Raw genomic sequence first — 22,763 nt, forward strand, 5'->3', positions numbered from 1 at the left:
GTATTTTACACCTATTATAAGTTAAATGCAGCATTTACAATATGCAAGGTATTTCATAGAATGTGCAACATGTTAATTTTATGATGATGATGTGTTTTTAAGGCATATTTCTGGAGTGGAGTAACAACATGTAGTATACCAGGAAAGACCCTGTTAAAAGACACGCTGATTGGTCATATGTTAAACGATCTGCAGTGGTGCCCCACTCAGGATGGTAAAGGTACGAGGGGAAGGTGCATACTTACCATGACATTTTAGTCATCATGACACTGAGCCAACCGTGGACATGCGTGGTTTACAACCATGTACCTCCAAACAGACGACCGACCAGCATATCGGATTTATTTTTGTAACAAGACATACATTTGATCTCATAATAAATACAAACAATGGAGCAACTTCAAATAATTGAATATCATAAATGGTTGAAGAGTTAGGCTGTTTTTGATTTTCAATCCAGTTAAAAATGTTGGGTCTCCAAAATGACAAACAAGTCTAATTCAGGGCAGCAAAGAAGCAAATAAATCTAAAATACAGCCACAAATAAATACTGTAATTATAACGTTATACATCTTGTCTTTCACAAACTAACATAGACACACTAATGCAAAGACAAAGATCCACCATATAGCCTTCAACAGACTCTTGCGGCAATTGCTGTTAGCGAACACCAATGATGGGCGGCACGGTACAATGGGGGGGGGGGGGTCATCACGTCCAAATACCCTCTTCTCTAGGGGCTGTCTAGAGCTACCTCTCGTGGAGGCCCGTTCTGCCAGCGGTGGCATGGGCAAAGACATTGCAGGGCTGCACCTTTACCATTGCAACGGGATGAATAGGCAGTTTTAGTATAAAAGTCAGAGGTGATGGATTATGGTGTCATAAAAATTGTTTACTTTTCTTGAAAATTACCTCATTTATGTTTAAATGTTTGGCAGCAATATGCTACATTCATATATGTGTAGTGGTGGTATTGACGTGCGCCGACTGTGACAGTGATGGATCACGGGGCGGCGCGGGGTGCGGGGTTGGGCACGCGTTGTGGGCGTGGTGTGGACGCGCGCGCCGGGAGTGACAGATGACGGGGCGGCGCGGAGTGAGTGGTGAGGCACGATGAGATGTGGGAAAAGAGGATCGTAGCCAGCGCCCGGCGATTGGTCGAATAAGTGGGTGCTCGCAGCGACGTCCGCAGGTGGGGTATAAAGGGGGACGCGCGAGAGCACTCGGGGAGAGTTACCCAGTTGAAGACCCGAAGACGGAGCTGAAGAGTTAGTCGCCGAGTAGCTAAGTGGATGTTGGTCATCCGAGTAGCTCAGTGGCGTTAGTCGCCGAGTAGCTAAGTGGATGTTGGTCATCCGAGTAGCTCAGTGGCGTTAGTCGCCGAGTAGCTAAGTGGATGTTGGTCATCCGAGTAGCTCAGTGGGCGTTAGTCGCCAAGTAGCTAAGTGGGTGGTTGTCACCCGAGTACTAAGTGGATGTTGGTCATCCGAGTAGCCCAGTGGCGTTAGTCGCCGAGTAGCTAAGTGGATGTTGGTCATCCGAGTAGCTCAGGGGGCGTTAGTCGCCAAGTAGCTAAGTGGGTGTTTGTCACCCGAGTACTAAGTGGATGTTGGTCATCCGAGTAGCTCAGTGGGCGTTAGTCGCCAAGTAGCTAAGTGGGTGTTTGTCACCCGAGATATAAAGTAGGTGTTAGTCACCTGTAACCAAGTTTGATAAAATAAAGAGTGTGTTACCCGTGAAGTCGTCTCCCGCCGAGTTACTACATTACAACTGGCGTCAGAAGTAAACCTGTCTTCAAGAAGTATGGACACAAGGAAGACTACCCGTACCCACGAGCGAGGTCGGGATGACGACGGCGTACCGGGGACACCGACCTCGGGAGTAGAGGACGAGGAGTTGCCGCCGATGCAGCACTTCGCGGTGATGGCCGACGCTCCGCTTGCCTCCGACACCAGCCTCCAGGACGCGCACTCCCGGTTGGCGGAGTTGCTACTCGCCGCCGCCGCTGTCTTGGCCGACATCTCCGTTCCGGCGAGCGGAAAAACGGCTGCGGGGGTCGTGGAGGAAGCGACGTTGGAGGATTCCCGCCAAAAGGCGCTTCGCGCCAAAAGTCTGGAAGTTGCCGCCGTTTTTGGGGGGCCGCCACCGATTGGCGGGAAAGACGGACGCCACGTGGCCGGACACCTCCGCGCAGCGCGGCCCACGTCATCAGCGCGCGCCGGAGCCCTCCATTTTGCGCCTGACAACCGAGCCGACATTTTACACAACTCCAGCGGAGCGCGGGAAAATCTCTCCGACGTCGACGACGATCGGGTCCTCCAGCAAAGATTGCCCGCGCTGTCGGCGTTCAAGGCGGATGGGGGCGACTGGGGAGCCTTCCAACGAAGGTTCCTCGCTCATCAGGAGATGTCGGGGTGGTCCGACACCACTGCCCTGCGTGCGTTGCCAGCGATGCTTGACGACGACGCGCTTGCAGCCTTCACATCTGCTGCAAGGTCGTCCCGCTCTACGCTCCAGGCCGCACTACACCTGATGGCGAAGGTGTTCGGGCCGCCCTCCACGTGTCGCCACCAGTTCTACGATCGGCGGAAGGTGGCTGGGGAAACGACGCTAGCCTACCGCACGGCACTACTCGCCTTGGCGGACGCAGCTTTTCCCCGCATGGATAAGGAGGGGAAGGACGCCATGGTGACGGAGCAGCTGCTGGTGTTGGCCCACGAGTTGGGGGTCCCCATCAACGTGGCAGACGAGATGGAGATCTGCTCCCTGGCGATCGCCACGAGCATTCACGCGTACGAGGTCCTCAAACGCAAGCCGGGGGTCGTCTGCAAATGGCCGGGGAACGCGGCACTGGCCGCCACGATCGCCGAACCTCAGCCAGCTGGGGTGCAGGAGCAGGCCTTCGCTGCATCGCGTCCGGGGGAGTGGAGAACGGGAGGTCGTTCGCCCACACGTTCGCCCCGCAAGCTGGAGCAACCGAAACCTACGACGTCCGTCGTCTGCTACAACTGCGGCCTTCGGGGTCACGTCGCAGCCGGGTGCCGGGCCCCGCGTCAGCGCGCCGCAGGACCACGTCGGGACGACGACCAGGGCCACAAGTCATCCCAACAAAACCCGGCAAGTCGCGGCACCTCACACGTTCGGTCCACAAACACGGCACATTCGGGTCGCCGCTTCGCGGTGGGGGGTTCGCGGCTGGGTGCCGGGGGTTCAATTCAGCGAGGGGGGTCCGTACGCGGCCCGCAAGCAGTCGAGTGGTCCGAATTGGCCCACAGGATCGTGGCTGCGTCAGCCGGGTCGTCCGTGGTAACGGGGTTCATTGACGGGGTTGAGGTCCGGGTGCTTGTTGACACGGGTGCGTCGGCCACCATCATCTCGGACCTTATTTATAACATTCTTCCCGTCCAAAGTAGACCCCTTCTGCCAGTAGACGTGCCATTTTATGCGGCGAATGGGGGATCCCTGGGGATCATCGGCCAGATTCGGGCAACTATTTGCATTGGTGACATTAAATTAGCGGGCCCTATTTTTGTATCATCATCGCTGGCCGTTCCCTGTTTGCTAGGTACGGACTTTTTGTCAAAAATGCCCATCAAAATTCTTATAGATCAGGCCTGCATAGAGCTTCCGTCAGGTCGGCGGGTTGCCTTCTTGTCGAGCCCTACCAAAGTGCGCACGGTTTGTGCGACGGTGCAGGCGCTGGCGACTCACACTGTACGGGTGCCCCCGGGATCGCAAATGTTAGTACCCCTTCGGTTCAGGAAGCCACTCGAGGTGGGTGCGGAGGCACAGGGGGTGCTGTTGGGGCCGTCAAACAGAGCCAGTAAGGGCCTCGACTTAGCGGTTGCTCAAACCATGGTGAGAGGGGACAGTGAGCCGTTCGTAATGGTCCTGAATACGGGGTCGCGGCCGGCCGTAATTGCGCAGGGAACGGTGCTGGCTCACGCCGCGCCGCTACCCGTTGAGGAACGGCTCGTGGCTCAAGCAGATTTCACTGTCGAGTCGCATCCTCAAAGTGATGAGGGGACTGAGTGGTTGGACTCGCTGTGTGCGGGTTCTGCTAACTTGTCCGGGGTGCAATTGGGAGCATTGAGGGGTTTGCTCATCGAGTTTGCTGACGTGTTCAGCAAACATAAGTACGATATCGGCTGCACTGACCTGTTGCGCCACCACATAGCTACAGGGGACGCGGCCCCTATTCGTCAGAATCCCTTCCGGCTCAGCCCGGCCGAGAAGGAACATGTGCAATCGGCGGTTAATGATATGTTGGCGGCCGATATCATTTCGCCCTCTTCTAGTCCGTGGGGTGCTCCTATTGTCCTAGTAAAGAAACAGGACGGGTCCTTGCGGTTTTGTGTCGATTTCCGCCGTTTAAACAAAATCTCGATGGCGGATGCGTATCCGCTCCCCAGGATGGATGAGTCGCTGGATGCCTTGGCGGGAGCGCAGTTTTTTTCCACACTCGATCTGCTTTCTGGATTTTGGCAATTGCCACTCGATAACGAGTCAAAACCTAAAACTGCTTTCCGGACACCTGGGGGCCTATTTGAATTCAACCGTTTGCCCATGGGCTTACATTCCGCTCCCGCCACGTTCCAGAGACTCATGGAATTGGTTTTGTCGGGCCTCCAATGGGATACCTGTTTGATTTATCTTGACGATATTATCGTCTTTAGTCGGACTTTCGAGGAGCACCTCCAGCGACTGAGAGCGGTGTTCCTCAGGATGCGTTCCGCTAAGCTTAAATTTAAACCGGCTAAATGTTTTCTGCTTCGGGAATCGGTCAGGTATTTGGGCCATATCGTGAGTCGTTCAGGGATCTCGACGGACCCTGCTAAGACGCATTGCGTCAGCTCATGGCCAACGCCAACCTCGGTCACGGAGGTTCGTAGTTTCATTGGTTTTGCCTCCTATTACCGTCGTTTTGTCAAGCAATTTGCCACCATAGCCAAGCCCCTGCACGCTTTGACGGCTAAGGGTGTGAGGTTTCACTGGGGGGCGGAAGAGGAGGCTGCGTTCTGCTCCCTCCGTGACGCTTTGGTGCAGGCTCCCCCCTTGTGTTACCCCGATTTCACACAACCGTTTTTGCTTGATACGGACGCCAGCAATACGGGTATCGGGGGGGTGCTCTCACAGGTGGTCGGGGGGGTTGAACGGGTGGTCGCCTACGGTAGTAGGGTTCTTTCCCCCGCAGAACAACGCTATTGCGTAACTCGTCGTGAATTGTTAGCCATTGTGTTTTTTACACAGCAATTCAGGCCGTATCTTTACGGCCGTCATTTTACGGTCCGGACGGACCACGCGGCTCTACAATACGCTATGCGCGTGGCACAGCCATCGGGCCAATTGTCCCGATGGTTGGAGGTCCTTCAAGACTACCAATTCACGACGATTTACCGAAAGGGGTTGCGGCACTCAAACGCGGACGCATTGTCGCGGTTGCCGCCGTGCACGGACTGCACATGTTTGTTGGGATCAGCGCGGTGCAAACCCCCGGTCGCCGGCACCCCGGGAGTTGCGCTCGCCGCCACTGACACCCCGGGAGAGGACGCCCCCACGGGGAGGGATTCGCTGTTGTCGTTGCCCCTCATTGAGTGGGGCCGCCTCCAGATGTCCGACAGCTCCCTACTTACGCTGCGTCGGAAAGTTGGCGCTCCCGAAGAAGGGGAGGCGCGGGTCGGTTCCTGGGTGTGCAGACAGGGCCTTTTGATGAGGTGGGACAACATGTCCCGGCGTCACGTGCTCGTTGTGCCTGTTGCTATGCGGGGTAGGGTTGTTCTGGCAGCTCATGAACGGCTCATGCATCTGGGTTTTCACAAAACGCTCGCCCTAATCCAGCGAGACTATTATTGGCCGGGGATGGGTAACGACGTGGCGAATATTCTTAAGGGATGCGTAGGGTGCGCCAAAAGGAAACCGCCACCATTGGCAGCTAATCCACCGCTGCAATCCATTCAGGTTTCGCGTATAAACGAATTGGTAGCGTTGGACATCTTGGGGCCCTTTCCGGTTACACCAAGGGGAAACAGGTTCCTGCTGGTTGGCGTGGAATACTTCACCCGATGGCCTATGGCATGGCCGCTCGCCAACCAGTCGGCTGCGGCGGTGGCGGACGCCTTTGTCCAGGGTTATGTGTTGGACAAGGGCGCCCCCGAACGCTTGCTGACGGATCAAGGGAAGAATTTTTCGAGCGTTTTGTTGCGCGAGGTGTGCGACCTGTTGGGTACAAAGAAAGTGCGTACTTCCCCCTACCACCCGCAGACTGACGGGATGGTTGAGCGTCTGAACAGGACGATTACGTCTATGTTGTGCCAACAGGTCTGCGACGATCAGGTTGATTGGGACTTACAGGTGCCGGGGGTACTCGCGGCCTATCGAATGGCCCCTCATGCGGCGACGGGGTTTTCCCCATTTTTTCTTATGTATGGGCGGGAGGTCGATCCGGCCATGGACGTCCAACTGGGGATTTCCCAGCCACGTGCAAAATCTAAATTGGCGGACCACATCAAATTTAATATCGCCAAATTGACTGAAGCGCGGGAGGCGGCAAGGTTGAATTCGCGGTCGCGGCAAATTGCAAACGAGAAATTGCATGAGCGGAGGGTGCATACGCATGATTGGAAACCAGGCGATAAGGCCTGGCTGCATTGTCCACATGCACCGTTGGCTACGTCCCCCAAGTTGTTGAGACCTTGGAGGGGACCGGTGGAAATTGTGCGGGTTGCACGACCCCAGAGTATACAGATTAAATGGGGGAAACGCCGGTGGTATGTGCACCCCTCCCGACTGAAGCCCTATGCGGCACCGTGTGACCCCGTTCTGTGCCGTGACGACCGGGCGTGTGATGTGACCGTCGACTCGGGGAGGGAGGTGTCGCAGGCTGATCCTCACGTGTCTCCACCTGACCCACCCCCAGGTGCCTCGGGCTTGACGGCTGCTGACCGTCGAGAGCCTGAACCCCGGGGCACGCACGAGTCCTCGATGCCTGGCCGATGTCTTCCTGAACCGCCGGCACCACCGGACGTTCAACCGCGTCTGGTGCCGTACGACGGACCGGCAAGGCGGACTCGGGCTAGGTCTCAACAATTTTCATGAAGACGTTTTTTGCTCTACACCGAGCTCGCCCGGTGTTCCCCTCTGCCGGGGTAATGTCCCGTTGTAGGGACGCTCGGAAGAAAGGGGGACACTGCACGAGTCGAAAGAAAAAAAAAATTTCCATTTTTTTTTATTTTTTTTTTGCATACACATTGCTATTGTCACTCGCCGGTTTGTATATATTGTTCTATTGTCGCGGTGGCATTGGTTGAGGGTTGCGGATGGTAGTGTTCGCGTCGTGTTGTGTTGTTAGCTTAGTCGTTGTTCTTGTTGTTGTGTTACGGGGCACACAGGGGGGGTTTGTATATTTTTATAGCAGCCGGGGCGGCTGCGAGCTATGTGGTAGGGGGTGATGTAGTGGTGGTATTGACGTGCGCCGACTGTGACAGTGATGGATCACGGGGCGGCGCGGGGTGCGGGGTTGGGCACGCGTTGTGGGCGTGGTGTGGACGCGCGCGCCGGGAGTGACAGATGACGGGGCGGCGCGGAGTGAGTGGTGAGGCACGATGAGATGTGGGAAAAGAGGATCGTAGCCAGCGCCCGGCGATTGGTCGAATAAGTGGGTGCTCGCAGCGACGTCCGCAGGTGGGGTATAAAGGGGGACGCGCGAGAGCACTCGGGGAGAGTTACCCAGTTGAAGACCCGAAGACGGAGCTGAAGAGTTAGTCGCCGAGTAGCTAAGTGGATGTTGGTCATCCGAGTAGCTCAGTGGCGTTAGTCGCCGAGTAGCTAAGTGGATGTTGGTCATCCGAGTAGCTCAGTGGCGTTAGTCGCCGAGTAGCTAAGTGGATGTTGGTCATCCGAGTAGCTCAGTGGGCGTTAGTCGCCAAGTAGCTAAGTGGGTGGTTGTCACCCGAGTACTAAGTGGATGTTGGTCATCCGAGTAGCCCAGTGGCGTTAGTCGCCGAGTAGCTAAGTGGATGTTGGTCATCCGAGTAGCTCAGGGGGCGTTAGTCGCCAAGTAGCTAAGTGGGTGTTTGTCACCCGAGTACTAAGTGGATGTTGGTCATCCGAGTAGCTCAGTGGGCGTTAGTCGCCAAGTAGCTAAGTGGGTGTTTGTCACCCGAGATATAAAGTAGGTGTTAGTCACCTGTAACCAAGTTTGATAAAATAAAGAGTGTGTTACCCGTGAAGTCGTCTCCCGCCGAGTTACTACATTACATATGCACTCAACAGTTTATTATTTATATATTTAATAATTATGCCCCCAACGTTTTCATCAATCGGTATTGCATCACGAGACGAAGAATCCATTTGGAAATATTTCATGTATATGATGGGGATATCACAGAGCTACCACCCGGAGAAAACCCACGAGTGCAAGGCAGCAACGCTGTATCCCATACATATGGAGCAGGTGGAATCCACATTTTAGTCGACTAAGAGAATGAATAAACGAAATCCATGTTGATCGTAAACATCACTGCAGAATACTTGTATAGTACCAAGCTTCATATATGTACTTTATATTAATGTATGCATTATATGTACAAGTGTGTTGAATGCGTTTTCTTTAAATGCTTTAGAGTGTTCAAAAGAAGATTGTAAAAATGCTGAGAAATTCTACTGGAGGAGTGCTTCAAGAAACGTAATAATTTCAATCTTATTTGTATCATAATTGAGCATGCACTTCAGTGTGTTGTTTAGAGCTACATTGAATTCCTCTACATCACGAACTAGAATTATAAGTATAGATTTGGTGATCTGTAACGCCTGATACTCTTCGCTGTGTGACGCAGGGTAGGCTACATAAATGTTCATGCAATTTGAAATATTTTTTTTTTCACTAAAGGCTTATGAAAATTGTAACTAATTCGTTTGTTACAAGAATAATACATTTTCTTCAAAATATACGATCGCCGCATTTTATAAAAGCCAAGTGAGCCCCTGTATTTGTATTTTATCTTTTCGTTTGGTGCACCATCACAACAATAATAATTAATCTATTCGGTTAATTTGTGCGTGACAGTAGTTTTCCTTATTTTTTGGACATAAAATAAAAATGTAAACGAAGAAACAGAATAACTTTTAATTTGAACTCGGTGCAGTTTCACTTTGACGGCATTTGCTCGCATTTATAGTGAACATTTGTGAAAATCGACCTCTCCCCTTCCGAGTAATAATAATTAATGGATATTTAAAATTCACATTCATTCAGAATCCAGTAAGTTATTGTAACTGAGTGCAATTGTAAAAGCGACCCTCTGCTCACATTTTTTGCGAAAATTTGTGAAAATGTATCAAGTTACTTTTTTTATTCACATCAATACAGCATACAGTAAGTCGATACTTATAATATTGAAATAAGTCCTACAGCAATTGCACATTTGTAACAAACATACGTCGAGAACCAAGTGTTTATATTTTTTATTCAGTCTCACAGTTGAGGAAAATTTTCAGTTTGGAAAACCAATTTTAATTGAAACATTTTGTTGAGTTCCCATCCTATCAGGAAGAAAAACAGCTCTTATAATGCTATGATAACGGTAATTTACAATTGAAATAATTTATTTGCAGGATTGTAATAAATTACTCTCATAAAGAGTAAATTACATTCAGTACATCACATTCCATAATTTAGATTTTATTCAGATGAATCCAGAAGTGTCTACAGATGAAAGGAGATACAGTATAGTTTAAACAGAAACAGACAGCAGAGATTGGCGTAATCGATAGTCAAGAAACACTGAATCGTTTATGACTTCAAAATATCCATCATATGACGGGCAATTACACTAGTTTTTTTCATGTGTATTGACTTGTTTGGCATGCAGTTAGCTTTGCCATCTTGTTGGCTATCTATATTTAAAAAATACGCTCATCTACATGTCTCAAAAACCTTTAGGGTACTTCCGACAAGGTAGAAAGCTGACAATTGGTACATCGGTAGCTTTTAGGACACAAACAACAGTAAAATAAATCTGAAATTGCGAGGTTTTTCATTTTAAGGTCCCCAAATTTCGATTTTAAGTGCCCCATAAACATGTTTGCGCGTGTCATTCAGAAACCGTTCAAAATATAAGATTGCAGGTTTTTTCGTTTGATAGAGCATTAAACGGCAAATAAAATTTAAGTGAGAACTATTGTTCTATCTTTAGTTTTTTCAGCTATTTCGGATTAAAGCTATTTTGAACGAAAAAATACGCATTTTATGTTCAAATCTGAATAATTCGAAAACGGTAATAGGAGCATCCCATCATAGAATATTAAGTTAATTCATTTTTGCTCTTTCTAATATAAAATAACGGAAAGTTTAAATTGAGGTGTTTCTGATGCTTACGTCTTTAAATATAAGAAGCTGAATCAAGTCAACAATTTTTGTTTTTTATTTCATGGAAAAAGACATGTTTTGGAGTAGTTAGTGTCTGATCGTAAATAAAATTGTAAAAAATCATATCAGGTTAAATTTGATATTTATGTAAAGCTTTTGCCTGGTGAAGACAGGCTTTATGAACTAGTATTGAAATGTGGCCGGTAGGTGCATGTGTAGGGGTGATACGCGCTGGCAGTAGGGATCGTGGGGCAGCGCGTGGTGATTGGCTGTGTAGTGGTGACGCGCGCTGACAGTGATGGATCGTGTGGCAGCGCGTGGTGATTGGTTGTGTGCGCTGACACAAGCTGGAAAAAGGGATCGTGTGGCAGCGCGTGGTGATTGGTCAACTAGGGTGGGTGCTCACATCGCGGTCCGCATAGGCTCCGTCTCCTCGGGAGCGGAGGACTATAAAAGGCGATGCGCGCTGGCGCTCGGGGAGTTGGTGACCAGTGAAGACGGAAGACGGAGGAGGAAGAGATAGGGCCCTGAGACCCCTAGTCCCGCTGTCCTTGTAAGGACCGGGACCCTGTGTGGCTCAGAGGTGGGACCTTGGGACCCGGGGCCGGACGTCCGTGTGAGGGCCGGGCCGCGGGACCCAGTGGTCGTGACCCATACCCAAGCTGGGGTGGGTCTGTAGGTTCCCCTGGATGCTACGGGGCTGGAGAGCCCGTGTGTGTGTAGCCGGGTGGAACGTGTAGCGTGAGCTGTAGTAACCACATGTGTCGGGTGGAACGTGTAGCGTGAGCTGTAGTGACCACACGTGTTATTGTGGCAAAGACAAGTGTTAATAAAGTGTGCTACCCGTCAAGTGGTCTCCCGCCGTAATTTACAATATTACACATGCATGAACTTACATTGAGAAAGCGTTGAACAAATGCAAATTAAAGACATCACATGCTGCCTAGAGAAAAAAAAGTTGTTTGAGCCAGGACTCGTCGCAATATGGGATGATGGCTGATGCACAACTCTGGCGAAGGAATTCCAGGGAAAAAACTCCAGACAAGATGACTACTGCAGAGGTTGAGCGATGAGACCACATTGTGCAGGAGCGAGATGGGATTGTACATCGCGAGATCACGAGGAATGGCGAGCACCTTGGAGAGGCTTTCTTCCAGCAGTGGACAGAGCGTTGCAGAGAATGGAAAACAATCCCTACATATATATTTTTCATACCAAGTATCCTTCTGCTATTCTACTTTACATTACGGTTGTTGCTGAGCAATGGAAAATGTGTAGTGCATGTGCTTTTCCGTTGGCAGTTTGCAAAGACCGTCTCAGGTATTGTAACCGTGGAGCTTAAAGGTGGACATTACAGTGAAGGAAGGTGAGTTTACTTTCGACAAACGAGGCAAAGAAACATTTGCCCTCCTAACACACAGCACAAGCGCTCATATGGCTTGGTATTGTTTTTTTAATATAAAAATCCAGCAGGTGATTGTGTACAGTTGTGTCCAATTGTATGTTTGAAATGGCCAACTGTTTGACAGTGTAGAATATCGTAATATTGCCAGGATGTCGTTTTCCACTTCACCTAAACGCCGCTAATTCTCGTGCGTACGAAGTAAAATAGCAATGTTAGGCGAACTCAAAAAAACATTAACGCCACGTCGTTTGCGCAAAAGAGCAGCACCGCTAGCACGAGGTGCCTGCTGCCAGTAGTGGCGTTCAAAAACAAGTGTAATGCTCCATACTAGAGGTGTTTTGGGTTAGATCGCCTAAATATGTAAATATGTCGTTAAACCCGCCACCACCCGGCACAGCCAACTAGTAAGGGTTGTCACGTAAACAGAACGTGGCCAATTCGTCACTGGTACAGCACACCGGTTGCGTGTTGGAGAGCCAAGCCACAACATTTAAAAACTGAGTACGACGTTTCGCCAGCAATTAGAACGAGCTTCAACAGGCGACAGCCAGATTTGTGGAGAAGTCCACCTGTTTCGTTCCTTAAATAGAGGCATAGAGATGATGCCAACAATTGTGCGCTCTTCTTGCGCGAGGGGGGGGGGCATTAAATCCATTAATGAATCAACGTACATGATGCGTCCGCATTACGTGAGCCCATTGATCTTGTACTTCTTGTCGATTGTGTGCACTAAAATAGCCGAACCAACGGTAATCCCTATTGAGGGATGGTGACCTGTATAGGCATGCATGTAAACAATGTAATATTTGATGGCGTGCTGTAATTGTGACGAATTGGCACGTTCTGTTTACATGACAACCCTTACAAGTTGGCTGTGTCGGGTGGTGGCGGGTCTTAACGATACATTTATACATTTACGCGATCTAACCCCAAAAAACCTCTATTATGGATGATATTGGTCGCGAAAACCTACGTGTTAAATTTTAATGCTGCACCTTTGTCTTTTGGGCTGTACGTATGTTGAACTTCTTTTGCACCTTATGTAGCGGTGACAGTCCTGCCACTGGTGCTGTAAAATTGTTTAAAGATTCCACTAATCGGTTAATGCTGTTACTTCTTTGTATATGGCTGGCTCAATGGCATGTCTTTTTATAATGAACTTATTACAATAAGGTGATGTTAAAATGTATTTTTTGTTGCAGTATTTTTCATGACGTGGAGGTTCCAGAACTTGTATATCCACGCGTGACTCAAATGGATAGTCGTGTTATCAAAGGCAAAGGGTGTGTATTGCTTTTTTACAACCTATACCAACTTATGGGATTATATATTTGTTATATGTTTGTGATGAGCATTCCAAGTAAGGTGAATGTCAAAAAGTGTTTTGTTGAAGAATCTCAAGGGATCCTTCATCAACCATAATTGCAGTCCACCTCTGTCGGCCCAGCAGCATAAATGGGCACAGCACAGTCTATTGGCAGGTCATGTGTGGTGGGGTAAAATGTGGGTACTCCTACGCCAGGATGGAAGAATAGGCTAAAACGCCATCTAGAGGAACTGTACGTAATAGCATCCACGCACCGGCATTGATAAGAGGAGCCATCTGGAAGTAGAAACAGGACCCTGCGGGGTGGGCTGGTAGGAACGAATAACCAAAGAATATAAACATAATGTATTATTACACTTGTTTAGCCAGGAAAGCCTCACTGAGTGTAAAGGTTTTTGTAGGGTCCTGCCAAGTGTTTGCAGTAGGGGGCGATGTTGCTACACCTAATCGGACGATACGAAGGGAGAGTTTGAGGCCTAGTTCTAGGCTTTAGGCCTAGCTGTAGGCTTTAGGCCGCTGTGAGTTAATTTTTAATTTAAATGTTTTAATTATTAATGTAAAAGCTTTAAATTTAAATGTTTCTATTTAAAAACATAAGGGAATGTAACATTGTTAAACAATAACTCCCTTTCACACACGCGGGGGTACGATATGAAGGGAGAGTTTGAGGCCTAGTTCTAGGCTTTAGGCCTAGCTGTAGGCTTTAGGCCGCTGTGAGTTAATTTTTAATTTAAATGTTTTAATTATTTATGTAAAAGCTTTAAATTTAAATGTTTCTATTTAAAAACATCAGGGAATGTAACATTGTTAAACATTAACTCCCTTTCACACACGCGGGGGTACGATACGAAGGGAGAGTTTGAGGCCTAGTTCTAGGCTTTAGGCCTAGCTGTAGGCTTGAGGCCGCTGTGAGTTAATTTTTAATTTAAATGTTTTAATTAAAAGCTATCTCAGGGAATTATAAGGGAATGTTACACTTGTTTAGCCAGGAAAACGTCACTGAGTCCAAAGGTTTTTGTAGGGTCCTGCCAAGTGTTTGCAGTAGGGGGAGATGTTGCTACACGGACGGACGGATGGACGGACGATATAATCTATTGTAGGCTGGTTCACTTTGTTCCTACCAGTAAAATCCTGCTATTGTCTGCATTCATCCACACTTCTTTGCGTGGGTGCGAGGAGGAACATACACGGATAAGCTGGAAAAATAGGATTATCTAATTGCACTGCCCCATATCAATGGATACAATTATTTCAATTGTAATGCTTTGTTTTTTCTTGTGTTTGCGAAAAAACATAACATTGGTAACCCTGCTTTAGCCAGTATATCCTAAACTAATGATGCAACAAAATGGACAAAAATGTAATAAACGCCTGCATATTGTGTTTTATAGTAACGAAGGGACGTGCGACTTTGGAGCTCAACTTCAGCTACGTAGAGATGTAGAGAAGAATGGTGTGATTTTCTATTGCGTTGAAGTCACGTAAGTGATCCTTCTTATCCTTTTTTTCACGTGTTGCTTCATTCATAAATATTCTAATTCATGCTTTGATAATTGTGGCCAATGAGCGGTCGCCAAATGTATTCGTGTCTGTGGTGTCATTAGCCAACTGGAGGCAAATCTACTGTGGTGTAAGAGCATGTGTACGAGTTGCTGTGATCATATGATGCTGACAACAATGTGAGCATCCTGGATTTAGGAAATGTTTTCTACCATATATACTTTCCACCAGGGACGTGCGGTCAGGGGAGGCAGAGCCTCATCTGTCATACTCCAATGAAAATAGCTGTTACGAAAATAAAAAATAATAAAATAAAAATGAACATTTTTCCACTGATCTGTGTTATGTAATTTCTGTATGATTCCAATAATTTTTATAGTCAAAATCGCCAAATTTGCGGAGTTCCGCTGCAAATACAGGGAGAGACGAGAGGTGAGGCGTTGACGAGCTCAGCCTCCCCTCTGATTGTACAACCCCTCAGAAACTGGATGGAGCGCGGGCAATAAGTGCATGCCTGTTACTATCTCTCTGTAATCATTGGAATCATACAGAATGACATTTATAACACAAATCAGTGGAAAAATCGTATTTTTTTTTACTTTTCGTAACATCTATTTTCACTGGAATATGTCAGGTGAGGCTCTGCCTCCCCTGACCGCACGTCCCTGCCTTCCACCAGATGCTATCAACCTGGATTTAGCACCTATGGAAAAGCATTTGATTCTGTAAATGATCAGAACAATGTATATAGAAGGGATTGCTTAAATGTACAATGCCGTTTAGAGTAACGGAATATATTTATCAACATTAGAATGCAAAAATAAAGATGTAAACAGGTGGAGAAAGTATGAGCCATCTCAGACTGGTTTACAGTCTTCAAACAGCTATGAAATCGATTTACAGGAAACGATTAAAGAGCTTCACAGAAGACCTCAAAGTTGGACTTAAAATAAATATGAGCAAACCAAAGGGCACAAACAAATGTATGAATTCAAATAATTGTCACTCATAGAAATGGTAGAAGTATATATTCAAGATATTTTCTTTGTATGTTTTTTAAATAATAAAAAAAATACCTGAAAATAGGGCATCGATACATTTAGGATGATGCAAAAAAAGTTTGGATTGATATGAAAGTTTTCCATCACAAGAAATTGTATGTTATTTATTTGTATGATTTTTTTTATAATTCAATATACCTGAAAATAGAGCATAGATACATTTAGGAGGATGCAAAGAAAGTTTGGATTGATCTGAAAGTTTACCATCAAAAGAAATTGTAACTTAAAAAAATTACTTCCGTGGCTTTCTTTGCAAAAGTGTTAACTGACATTTTGTGACTTCACTTTTTCTAACCTCAATATATATTAAATGAATACAATGTAAATAATCCGAAAAAAAAAAGAAATCTGAATTTGTCCTTATTAAACTATATTAAATCTGAAATATTTAAATCTGACATCCATCCCTCGTTCACATATCAGTACCTCTGGTAATAATTAAACTCGGGTTCTAACAAGTGATTTTATGAAAAGCAACACGCTCATTTAACTATATAGGGCATGTTTCAGTCGGTGCATATTGGCAGCTATTATATATTGATTAGAAACGTGGATGATGACAATGAAATAGAACACAAGCTTAAAAGTGCATAAAGAAGGTCAGATGTATGCTTGGAAATTACACTTGTAGATATATAAAGAGGCACAAGTGACTCAAGGAATATGCACATTTGAGATATTGACTGTTACTGGTAGGAACGAAGTGAACCAGCCTACAATAGATTATATCGTCCGTCCGTCCGATGTCCGATTAGGTGTAGCAACATCGCCCCCTACTGCAAACACTTGGCAGGACCCTACAAAAACCTTTACACTCAGTGAGGCTTTCCTGGCTAAACAAGTGTAATAATACATGATGTTTATATTTTTTGGTTATTCGTTCCTACCAGCCCACCCCGCAGGGACCTGTTTAAAGGGTAAGTGGGTTTAGGCAAGACCGCAAGGATGATTGAGGCTAGTAATGGAATGGCAGCCTAAGGACAGAACGTGCCCAAAAGGAAAACTATCTCCGAGATCCTGAAATAAGATCAATTCATGCTCAGGAATGAGACAGATTGTGGCATTGCTACACAGTGAAGGATGATGGCCAAAGTGAGAACGGTTAATGAGCAGAACCTGATGTATTGGGTTTCTTCATAATGCACGAATGGCACTAACGGTTTAAAAAAGCCAGTACCACATTGCACTGCTGAATATTCCAACATGTAAGTTTGATATAGATTTTTGATCTGTCCTTTGACTCATCACGTATTTTTCTCCAATCCAGGTCATCACGCAAGAGAAGAGATGTGTTCTTCCGCAAGGCACGGCACTTTGAATATACCTGCTCTGCCATCAGCCTTGCTCATCTTCACAACAACCCTCTGACATTTTTCCTTTTGGGTCTTGTGCTGTACAATGTATGGTGATTCAGAGAGCATTCGATGGGGGAGACTTTAGTTTTTTTATTCTTTTTCTAGTTTTATGACATTTTTTGATTAGCTCATGATTGGACCTAGCTTTTAAATGGATTGCTTAACATATATATAATTGCGTGCCTTTCATGTTATATTAATAACATATGTAACTTGCCTCCTGATGCATTGTTATTTTTAGATGTTAAATCTTGATTACAATATTATTTTGCTTATTGCCATTGAACAATAAATCATTAATCAGGAAATTAATTGATCAATTAGATACAAGAGGTTAAATCCTAGATTGTGTAATGACGACTTGACACACTTTTATTGAGATGGCAATTTATTGAAGACGCATTCACTCGACATCAGGCGGAGATCCCACGACAACGGCCCTGAGTCTCCCGCGCATCTCCTTATATACCAACACGAGGCCACGCCCCCCTTCTCGATCATTCTCGCTGACTCTGGACGCTCACTCCACCGGCAGACTCGACTGTGTTCTTCCGTCACATGACCATGCTCCCTTCTCGAACATTCAAGTCGCCACCGGTCCCTTTGCACTCACAACTGATACCCCTGTCATTACCTCCCGTGGCCACTAGTGCATTCGTACTGTAAGCTGACTTCCCTATCATTACCTCCCGTGTCCACTTGTCCCCTCACACCACATGCAGGCTCTATTGTCATTACAATTTCATAACTTATGTACTGTATGTTTGGTTGCATTACAAACTTTCCCATAATGGTGATGACCTAATACCGTGTATGGAGCCTGCTAGATACATGTTAATGTGCATAAGGGCTCGATATTGCAGGATTACAATATGGTTGAGCATATGGTTATAAACTATGCAAATAAAAATGTCACCCCCTTGAATCTTGACTTAAAGCTTTCATGACTGCAGGAATTAATATTCTTTGGTCTTTCGGTAAAGTCACGTAGATAGGTTCAAAGAAATAACAAAAAACTACGACGATTCAAGTGCAACACAAGCGGTCATTATCAGGAAAAGGGGGTTAACTTCTAAAGGCAAATTGGTTATAGAGGATTGATATGGGCGTAGCCCAAATGTCAGCAGCCAATGCTAATGTAAATGGTGGGCAGCGACCGCGATGGTGGTGGTTTTTCACCAATCAAAAGGCTGCCAGGTAAGAATTAGCACGTTAATGTAAGATCGTTGAGCGGCCTCCACAGCGAGCGCACTGAGGTGGCTATGTTAATCTGAGAGATTATCATGTTAATGGGAAATCGCAGAGCAGCAACCTCGAGGTCGGTGAGCGAGGTGGCTGTGTTAGTGTGAGAAAATGTACCTGTTAATGTAAAATCAGAGAGCCAAAAATAACAACCAACATCAGAAGGTGGTAGGATGGGAACATCACAGCCAGTTATGACTTTAACTGGTAAATAACGTCCTTCCCATGATTGCTCAGTTTGTACCCATCTTCTTGGTTGAAATTGTGTCTGAATTCCTGCATTCACGAAAGCTTTAAGTCAAGATTTATGGACTTCATGTTCATATAGTTATTCTGTTAGCTCCACTAAGTTTTAGTAGTTGTTTCATATACAATTGGTATCCTTTATTCAGCAGAGGTCTCTTCAGTCCAAAATGAAACACATATCCTGTTGGAGCTGTAGCTTGAATATTAAATTTGATGTCATACTTTCCAGGTCTCTGTGGGTTATAAACTTTGAAAACCAGTCTCCTGTTGCATTCCAAAGATCGTTTTCTGTTTGGTATATACAAAGCCTTGAATTTACCGTGAAAATATTCCATTGCCGTGCACACTTTCAACAACCGGTCTGTGTTACCACGAGACACTCCCGCATGTGTGAGCCTCGGTATGTCTTCGACCTGATTACGTATCGATAAAGCTATTTTTATTTTGTAATGAAAGGGTTAAGCACTGATATACATTGTACACACACAGGTAATACGGTTTAATGTCTGTATACTATATTCATCTGATATAGTACTCTCTGGTTTTTTCGGTAAAGTCACGTAGATAGAAAAAATAATAAAATAAAACATGGCGTTTCGGTCGCAACACAATTGTCCGACCGAAACGTCGTGTTTTCTTTTTTTCAACCTAAGTGACTTTACCGAAAGAACCAGAGAGTATAGATTCCTACAGCCACGAATGCTTAAAATCAAGATCTTTATAGTGTTTATAAATACATGTAAATACTCTTCATTGTATGTTATACTGTATAACTATGCACAATGTGGGCTTTGACCTTATGTAGGGGTGATGTAGGGGTGTCAGGGGAAGGATTCTCACCAATAGGAGGGGTAGTGGGACGGTGACAGGAGAAGGGGGAGGAGTTAGCGAGGAGAGATAAGGGGGAAACGGACAGGCAGAAGGGGAGCTTGGCTAGAACGGGATTGAGACGGCTGGGGACTGGTGTGGATGGGAGAAAAGGATTAAAACACGAACCCCATGCAACCTTGTGTCGGCTCTCCTTTACATTTATGTACCATACATTCTTGATTGATAAAAATGTTGATTGCGAACGCTGCAACAAGTGTAAAGAATCTTGTTGAAAGGCTTTTGTGCCTTTTGTCCCTTTTTAGTTTCTGGAAGTAATGCATTTAAATACAAGTGTGAGTGGACTGCACGAAGACATTGCATTGCAGGAGGGCTGTGCTTTCACACACAACGTGTCTTTAGGTTGCTCCTCAGTGATAGTAGACTTGATCTTGATTTGAAGCTTTCGTGACTGCAGGAATCCATACTCATTGGTTCTTTCAGTAAAGTGACTTTACCGAAAGAACCAAAGAGTATAGTAGACTGTGTATTTCACAGTTCTGCTTCAAACATTTGGGCAATGGGCAGTTTTGTACTGTGGGGTTTGATGCTCGTGATTGTACCGTGCGACTATGGGATTGCAGCAGACAAAGTACCATTAGGCATCTTCGAACTGCAAAACAAGGTTACTGGAAGATGCATAGAATTCATAAAGGCTAATAAAACGAAATATCCTGAACTAGAGTGAGTATGCGTGCGTGCAGGCGTGAGTCTCGCCTGAACTCCCATTTGTGTGAAATTAACAACGCGTATTGGTGGTGGTGGTGATTACGGTGATGGTGCTGAAGATGATGGTATCGTTGATGATGGCTTATTGTTTTATATAACTCTGCATTTTAAATATATCACATTACTAAGAGACTTTTCCCATTCCTAACTTATTTGTATATTCAGATTGTTTACTTATCAGTAAGGTATACTCAGATATGTCCGTATACGATGTTAGCAACTGTTTTACATTTGTTATGAATTGTTATCTCCATTTTTTTAGCTGTGTTCAGATGAAATGTATTTTAAGTACCAAAGTTTTGCATAAGGATTTAAGGATGCACTTCTAAATGTGGTAACACTGCAGTATTCAGTGGTTCTAAAAGATGATTAGAAGGCATTTATAATATTCCTGAGGCAGGCCATAGGTTTAAAGTTTGCGATGGTATATGTCTTGGCACTGTCCAGTATAAACTAGTTAAACCTGATATTGAAACAAACATGTTTCGTTTGTTAAGGAAAAAAGATTGTGAGAAGATTTGGGAAGCATTTAACAGTTCCATAAACAATTGTAACGACCCTGAGAATGGTGACATAAATTTTATAAAATTAACCCATCATTCTGTGGAACGAGACAAGGTGATGTATTCACACCTATTTTTGGGTCATTAATTTACAAGATACAATATTTTTAATATAATATTTGCGTGCAACATTTTCATTTTATGATTATGTGTTTTTAGGCACTATTCTGGAGTGGACTAAAATATTGTCCAATACTAGACCATATCCGGGTAACCGACACACTGCTTGGTTATATGGTAAACAACCTGACCTGGAACTTCACTTTGGATGGTAATAGTATGAGGGGAAGGTGCTCACTACCCTGGCATTTTAGTCATCACCACACTGAGTTAACCGTTTACATGCGTGGTTTCCAAACTTACATTTGTCGTGTATCGCCTAACAGATTAGAGTACCAACATCACCCCCGTGTTAAAGGGCCTTTTCCCAATACCACTAGAAGCCATGCAGCCCCCAAGTGATGGAAGCCATATCTGGTGGAATGCTGTGTTCCCATCCTTATTAATTTTGTTGAAAAAGTTATTCATTAGAAAATATAAATTTACAAATTCTATTATATTTTAGTCAACGATAGCTGAGTCGACCAAAATCATCAAGCATGGCAATGAGAAATACCTACCAATGGTTGACTAAATATGACAAGGCAATATCAACTAATTTGAATAAAGATGCAAGCTCAGATAATTGAGTAATATTATTAGAGACTGCAATGTAATAAGGAAGACCAATTACTGTAAGTTATATGTGCATATAAAAGTATTTATTGTGTTCACTGATTGACTGAACTGATAATATTGGTGAGTGGAGGAAATTGTCCACCTCACATTAAATAAGAGTAAATGTATTTATTACTTTAGATGATTTAGTTAACTAGGTGAGAACTCAAGAGACCAGGATAGTTTAATTTGCAAGAGTAACTTGAGTCTCCAAATTTACAAAAGCAAAACAAATAAAATTAAGGACAGCAATGAAGCAAATATAAATCGGGACCAAAACAATAATCGCTATAAAATTCGAAATACAGCATACATAAATATTCTCCACATTATACGATGCTCCAGAATGTAAGATGCAGCCCAATAAATAATTATCATACAGTTATTAATCTAGTCTTTCACATACTAACATATACACACGAACACACTATAGTTTTTAACAGACTGTTGGGGATAGCTCCGTTAGTCACCACCAATGAGGCCCCTTCTGCCAGCAGTTGCATGAGCAAGGACATTGCAGGGGTGCACCTTTAACTTAAAAACGTGATACATTTGTAGTTTTAGTCTAAAAGTCAGACATGTGATGGTATTATAAAAAAAACTGTATGTTGCTGGAAAAGACCTGATTAGCAGCAATATGCCACGTTCATACATGCAGTGATATTTATTATTGAAAATTTTAACATTGAGTAATTATTACCCTGATTGTTTTCATCGCCCTTGCGCAATTGGCAAAACATCACTAGACGAAGAATGTATTTGGAAATCTTTCAGAGCAGTGCAACACCCCAACCCCCCGGAAAACCCACGCGTGCAAGGTGGCAACGCTCGATCCCATACATTGGAAGAAGGTGGAATCCACATTTAGTCGACTAAGATAATAAATAAATTAAATCCCTGTTGATGATAAACATAATTGCAAAATACTTGTCGAGTACTTTACATATGTGTGCAGTATATGCACTTTATATAAATGTGTGAACAGCACTTTATGTACATTTGAGTTTCCTGCTTTAAATTGTATCCTTTACATTGTTCATCTGCAGGTTGTAAACTTTCCCGGGGCTTTGACTGGAGTAACACTTCAAAAAACGTAATAAATTCATCCTCATTCGTATAATAATTTGAGCATGCACTTTTGAAAGAGTGGACAAAGGATGCAATAATTAGCACTTGAGTTTGACTTGAAAGTTAGTGAGAAATATACTGTACAAAATAAATGAAAATGGGCAGATGTAGAATATGTGATCCATTTGCATGACTTGTTGAATGTATAGTTTTCTTGTGCCCATCAGTATTTCCAGTGCAGGCTATTATTTTTCAAGAAATTTAATAATTCAAAGTGGTGCATATTGTACTCTTTGTCCAGTTTAACACGTAGGCTT

At 45.1% G+C, this 22,763-nt stretch overlaps 1 long non-coding RNA gene across 1 annotated transcript; it reads left to right on the top strand.

Moving 5' to 3' along the window:
• Positions 1-63: 63 nt before the first annotated feature.
• On the top strand, positions 64-17,015 carry LOC144931286 (uncharacterized). The gene is made up of 6 exons (XR_013636551.1): positions 64-220; positions 8,622-8,683; positions 11,668-11,732; positions 12,974-13,054; positions 14,490-14,579; positions 16,927-17,015. It is a non-coding gene; the product is annotated as an uncharacterized LOC144931286 (long non-coding RNA).
• The last annotated feature ends 5,748 nt before the right edge of the window (positions 17,016-22,763 follow it).

Source organism: Lampetra fluviatilis, chromosome 4, assembly GCF_964198595.1.
Source record: "Lampetra fluviatilis chromosome 4, kcLamFluv1.1, whole genome shotgun sequence".
Lineage (NCBI taxonomy): Eukaryota > Metazoa > Chordata > Hyperoartia > Petromyzontiformes > Petromyzontidae > Lampetra > Lampetra fluviatilis.